This window comes from Vigna umbellata, chromosome 3 (assembly GCF_029865625.1).
Source record: "Vigna umbellata cultivar VRB3 chromosome 3, Vumbellata_1.0, whole genome shotgun sequence".
Classification (NCBI taxonomy): domain Eukaryota; kingdom Viridiplantae; phylum Streptophyta; class Magnoliopsida; order Fabales; family Fabaceae; genus Vigna; species Vigna umbellata.
Window position 1 is genome coordinate 43,775,076 of NC_142167.1, and position 7,212 is coordinate 43,782,287.

At 23.5% G+C, this 7,212-nt stretch overlaps 1 long non-coding RNA gene across 1 annotated transcript; it reads right to left on the reverse strand.

Moving 5' to 3' along the window:
• Window positions 1-1,123: 1,123 nt before the first annotated feature.
• Window positions 1,124-3,357, reverse strand: LOC148202587 (uncharacterized). Its single transcript, XR_015784674.1, has 3 exons — window positions 3,266-3,357; window positions 2,921-3,021; window positions 1,124-1,542 (listed from the first exon to the last, which is right to left on the reverse strand). It is a non-coding gene; the product is annotated as an uncharacterized LOC148202587 (long non-coding RNA).
• Window positions 3,358-7,212: the final 3,855 nt, after the last annotated feature.

Sequence of the window (7,212 nt, forward strand, 5' to 3'; positions counted from 1 at the left end):
TTTTTCTATGAAATTTTTTTAATCTTGTGAGTTTTCTTGGTCTTAACATACTTGGGTTAAAGTTAAACTATGTAAAAGAGACTAATAGACTATTGTTGAAAAAATATTTCAAAAAGCTTATTTTATACTATGTTGAATTTAATTGTTCTTAAATACATTAAAGCTCTTGTTATAAATATTTCTTCAAATCACTTCAACATGTTAGTAGTCTTCAATATAGGAGATTAGTAATAAAAAACATTACAGATTAGTATACTCTTTCGATTAAATTAAAGGTTACTTCCTTAATTTATCATTACAAACTTTAATTTTTATTATATGTAACTTTATTGGGTTTTTTTCAAGTGAATAAGGATCTTTCAATTATTAATTGGAAAGTATAAAAAATATGAGATTAAGAAAAATGTGTTCCAAGTAGGTTTGAGCTAAATAGATAACATATCAGCAGATAAAACAAATAAATACGGTTAGCAAAATGAGATTTTGATCATCATAAATATTAACAAAAACTCTTTGATATAACATGTATACAGACTGTGAATTCTGTTTTTTTTTTCATATAATTTAATTCAATGAAACGATAGGTTGAAAGAATATTTAAGAAGTCTTAAGAATATTTAATGTTTAAGAAATTAATTTGAAGTCAAATTTAAGTCAACAAAAAATAAGATAAGATTTGTATTTTTAATATAAAAGAAATCAGAAAATTTCTTCAGAAAAGAGAATATTATTATTATTGAGCACACTTTTTTATTTAGTTTTGTCACTGTCTATGATGTTTCTTCATTTTAATTTACTTCACTAGTGCCTATGCATGTCTTTGATTTTAATACATAAATAATAACATTTTTTTTTTCTATTTTTATAAGTGTCGAAATTGCTAAATTTGATATTTATATGTAAAATGATAAAAGTTCTTAAAAGTAATAATGAATTTCAACCTTATCTCTACATTTTTGTCATATGTAGAAGTACTTAAACGTTTTACCACTCTAACTCATTAATATGATAAATGTCTGCGTTTAGGATTCTGTCAGATTAGGTTTTCTACTTTCTTGACACATCCACATAGAAATAATTATACAGTTAAAAAGTAAAACAAAAATAAATTTTTGATGAAAAATGAAGTTAATTTCCTTTAAATTCAAGTTATTTACAGCTGTATCTCTCTATCCACCTTGGCTTTTACATACAGGCAAAACTCTCATCTCTAAAACTTGGACCATTACTAATTCTACCAATTCCCTGTAGCAAATAAAAGCAGATTCTAAATAATATCGTGTAGCCTCTTTGATGCACATACAAGGCATGTCAGTTGGAAAATAAATGTACTCTTTAACTCTTCAACTCTACATTTCTTACGTAGAGTTGAAGACTCTTTAACTCTAATTTTTTATGTAGAGTTGAAGATTTTTTAACTCTTCAACTCTACATTTTTTGTGTAGAGTTGAAGACTCTTTAAATCTTCGACTCTATATTTTTTCTGTAGAATTTCAACCCTATATTCCTGCCGTAAAGTTGAAGAACTTCTAGTTGAACAACCTTCATTTATGCATGAATATGAAAGCAAGTGATTAAGTTAGTCCAAATCTGAATAAATAATAAGATGCATAGTATTGTTTGGAAGAATCAAAATACATACAATTTGAAAGAAACTGTCAGCTGTTTTCGTATTCCAGAAATTCTTTATACAGATTCTCTGATTCAGAAGCATATGTAATACTACTACTTCTACATGCTAAAATCAACAAGAAACAACTACAATTCAAAGTCAATTACTAAAACTTAAAAGAACTGAAAACATTACATTTGATTACCCAAATTTAAGAACATTTAAAAGAACTTAAAAGAGAAAAAAACATTTAATAAAATAATACATAGAAGTAATAATAGAGCATTACATTCTTAACGTCTTTATTGAAGAGAATGTTTCTTAAAATCTGCAAGTAAAATTTTTTATTAACATTGAAAATTTTAAAAATTACACATATAATACATTTATCAGATGGATGTGAGATTTCATTATATTTAAAGCTAAAATTATGTAACTTAATAGCATATCAACTTAAATTTTAATCATAAATTTCCATTTATTCTATTACATTGACTCGTTAGCTCACAATTATTACTTCCAGTTTGAAGTAATATAAAACAACATTAATTATTCTCATTATTTAATATTAACAATGACAGTACCTTTTTTTATTAAATTATTAGGTAATTATCTAATCCCTTTACAAAATTAAAAATCCTTTTCAATGACGTACATATATTCTATATACAATTATAACATTTACATCTATATATAATAAACTCATTCGTACAAAAATATATTATCTGTCAAATAAATAAAACATATCATATAACAATAGCTGACTTTGGATGAGAAAACACAGCAACAAGAAATAATATTATATAAAATTCAAATTATTTAAAGCTAAAATATTATTACAAGTTATCTTGTAATAGTAAAAATAAAAAAAAAAATCCTCAAAAATGTCAAAATTTTATGATATCATTACAAAAGCCAAAAATATATACTCAAAATTTCTTTAAATTTAAATCATTGATATGATTGAAAGTATATCTGCTGAAGTTGCCCTTTAAATCACCACAATATTTATCTTTTCCGTATCAAAATTCTCAACACGCAGGAATAAAATTTGTCTGTACTATATATTATTTAATTACTACTAATAGAATTTATTAATAAATAAATATTATATACTAATTTTATTTAATTATTTTTATAATATTATTTAAGTTATTTATATTATTTAACATATTTTTTAAGTAATAAATACATTTTAAGTCTCAAATAAAATTAACAAAATCTGATTAAAAGAATTAAATTAATCTAAAAATTAAAAAAAAATTCAAGTAGTTAAGAGAACTTATATATTTAACTTAATTTGCTAACCTGATATGCTGTAATGATTTTGCTGTGAAAGATAAAATCCTTTATTTGATTAGCAGCCTCCACTGATTTTTGATGCACGCTTTTGTTGGATCTCTTGTTACCTGATAGCAAAATCATAGAAGATTAAATAATAAGAAATATAATTTGCGATGTCTAAAAAATTTTAATTTCACTAAAAAAATATATTAATATAAATTAAGTAATATAAATTTAGATCTATGTTTTTCAAACAGATACCAGTAACATACTATGACATAACATATTAATATAAATTAAGTTTATAAATTTAACATTATTGTTTAATTATCTTAAAGAAAAAACATCTTGTATTTTATGAGAACTTACCATTTGACAGAGGAGCTTTCGGTTTTTAGACTTCCAACAAAAATGAGAGTAAAAAAGGAAAGACAGAAGGAAGCGGCTTAAGCAAAGCGGAGGGAATGAGGCGTGAGACTTTAGGGTTTTAGGTTACCTTTATATAGCGCAAGAGGTCGGTTCAATTATGTGTGTAGTAGTAAAAGTTTTATCATTATTTAATTATTTTTGTTAAATAAAATCGATAATTTAATTTAAAACAAGAAAATAGATATAAAATATTCATAATTTTGTAAAATATGCATCATAATATATGAACAAACTTATAAAATTAGTATAAATTAAAAAGAAAATCTCAATAAAAAAATTATTAATTTAGTCAAATAAATGTTTCATACTAAATTGAATATTCATTAATAAAATAAGATATATATAATGATAGAAAAGAAAGTATAATCAACTTAATTAAAATAATATGATAACTTCAAGAGATTATTTATTATTAATAATAAATTAATTATCTAATTTCTATAAAAATAATTTTAATGTTTGTAAAACACTACAAAAAAATATTTAAATAACAATTAATTTTAAAGATAAAAAATATTAACTTTAAAATTTGTTTATATATATATATATATATATATATATATATATATATATATATATATATATATATATATATATATATATATATATATATATATAAACAATAGATTCGCTTTTAATATACTTTTTTTTTGTCATAGGAAGCAATTCAAGATTAAGTTTTTTTTTATAATTTAAGAGAAGTTGGTAAGAATATAGAAGTGTAACCTGTGAACAATATATTAAAACATATACATCCTAACAATGTATATTTAAATTGTATGAGAAGAAGAATTGAAATATTTAGTGTAAACTGAATTGAATCGTGTTAAAGCAAGTTATACACTATTTTCTAATTTTCAGACAATAAAAAAATAAATATATATAATTTTCATAAATTCATATTTTACCGATGAATAAAAATATGTTTTCTAAAAATATATATTTCTATTTAATTTTTCAACCCTTCTCTAACATTCAAGTTTTAACAGCTTACAAATAATAAAATAAAATATTATAAGATTGATAAAATAAAAAAATTGTCTCAATATATAAATATATGTTATTAATACAATTATTTGAAAAAAATAAGCATAATGATAAAATATATCTAAACGAAATAAGGAATACTAGGACAAGGAAAAATACTTTACAATATCACCATCTCAACCAGAGATGCTTTAACACTTATCCCTCATATATTTTCTCGAATAAGATGATTATTGTAAAAGAAACAAACAAAACACGAGAAACACAAAAAAAAATACAACCAGGGTAAGTTATTGTGAAAAAAAATATTCTAAAACAATTACATGTTATCAAATATAAGATTAACATGATGAAATACAATAAATTAAATAAATATCAAATACAAACATTGATATGAAATCTTAGAGTTTTTGTACTTGTAGTGATCTCCACTACTTCATAAAATCATTACTAATGAGTTTTATTCTATCATACACAAGGTTAGTCCATTACCATTCAACATTTTTAATATTAAGGAAAATTTTTTAAATTAACATAATTTTTAAAGTGTTTTGCATTTACTATTTTATAAAACATTTACTTGTAATTACTATCTTTTAGAACAACATAAATAATGATAATTTTTTCCAACTACGGTGATGATGATATTTGTATATATAAGTTAACCTAATTAGTTAAATGTTTGATACTCTCTTCAGCATTTCCTTTCTTCTTTTTTCTTTCACTCTTATTTTGTTGGCTGTAAAACTAAATATTCTTTCTTAGTAAGTAAACTTTGTTCACACTCTCATGCACAATTTTTAGAGGTATATACCTAACTACAAACATCCCAAAATATAGTATTTTAAGTATAAATGAAACTGTCACACATTTAATAAAATATATCAATTAAAAATAACCATAAAACAAATTATATATACAAGATACTAAAATCAAAACTATAGACAATAATAGTCATCTGAACCATAAAAAAGAGTTCATACTACTATAGGTATAACCACTAAACTATCTAAGCATCAAGGGCATTTCCACCCAAAACGTGCACCATTGTCACCTCATCATCTTTTATTCACACTCACTAGATTATCATAGCCAAAACATCAAAGCACAATAAGAATATCAACAAAATACAAAGAAAAGAGTAAGGTAGTAAAGCAAGTCAGTCCATAATATAATTAAGCATTTCATACTTCACATAAAACTGTGCACACATCTTAACTCACAAATATTTCATTTTCATGCGCATTGGCGAAGAATAGATTCAATAACTTTTATAAGTCAAAGAAAGGAGTATAGATTAAATAAATTTTATAAATCAAAGAATGTTTTTCTTTTCTTTTTCCAATAAGCATTACTTTTCTTCATCTAAGATAATGATGTTTCAAAGTAAATATTTATAATGGTTAAAATATCATTTTGCTAACCGTATTTATATTGAAAGAATAATTGAAAAACCATCTTTCAATTAAAAAAAAAAACAATAACTTTGGAATCATATTAATAAAATGCTTGAATGTTAAATTGTAGAAGTAACGTTTAATTTAATAGATAGAGTAATAACTTGTAATATTTTTTTATTATCAATATTCATTAATTAACAAGCTCAAATTTTAACAAATATTAAATAATCAATATTCATAATATATATATATATATATATATATATATATATATGTATGAGACTTCAGAAATATAAATATTCACTAGTAAAAAATGTGGATTTTAACTCATGCATTTGATCTCGGTTTCCTTGGAAACGAAACATAAAAAGATGCGGTGATATTTTTGCAATTATCTCAAATATATATGTCTCGGTTCAAAAATAACTGAAGCCTTAATGAGTTTATGGTTTCGATTCTATAAACAATCGAGGTCAAATCCTATTGCAAATTTGATTTTTCAGTTGACTCGTTTTTGAATTAGATCTATGATATTGATTCTCTAAACAACCAAGGTCATAGAGTCCTTATGATTCGGTTATGTCGTGAACCGCAACATAAAATAACATAAAATATTTTTGTAGAGGCTTTAGATAACGGTTCTAGGGTTAAATTTCTCGAAGTAACAAAGCCTCTTCCACATTGCTTCTTCGTTTTCTCTACTCTGTCGTGTTGCTTTTTGTTTTCTCCTCTTTTTGTTTTTCATTTTCACAACCATCCTCAACATTTCTTTCATTTTTCTTTCATTTTACGATGATTAGTATGATTTTCTTTCGTTTTGACCGATTGGTTTTATGTACAGATACTCTTCAAATAGGTGCTTTGTGACATTCGTTTCCTTTCATTTCAACACCAAATTCATTTTCAAGGTTAGCTTTGTTTTAAGTTTTTTATGTTTTCATTTGGTAGTTATTTTTCATACACCATATACACTAAAACATAGGTATAAAACTGAGAGTATCCTTAAACAAACTTCAAATGACCTAAAAATTTGTTGGAAGGACCAAAATATCATGGTAACCCCTCACTAAAAATTTCAGCTCAAAATTCAAAGTCTAACTATTTTTAATATTTTTGCAAAGTTTGAAAAAAGTAACAAATAAATTTTTTAAAAATAGAAAACAGAGTTTTTTGGAAAATCTAGAAGGATGAGCAGGGTACGCGAGCTACCACGGTATCAAAAAAAATTTTCTATCCCAAATCGATATATAATAATGCAAAAATTGTCAATGAGAGTGAAAGTTAAAGTCATTTAAAAATTTGGAATCCAAATAATTTTTAAACTTCAAATTCATCCAAAATAAGGGCTCATGGTATTTTCTCCCTAAAATAGAAGTATCAAAGAGTGGTCGAAAAAAATTTCATTCAAAAATACTAACCATAGCTATAAAAAAAATCACATAGGATTGTATTCGTGGCTTGTGAATACTTGTTTTTGTGTACTGGTCTGTTTCTATGTTT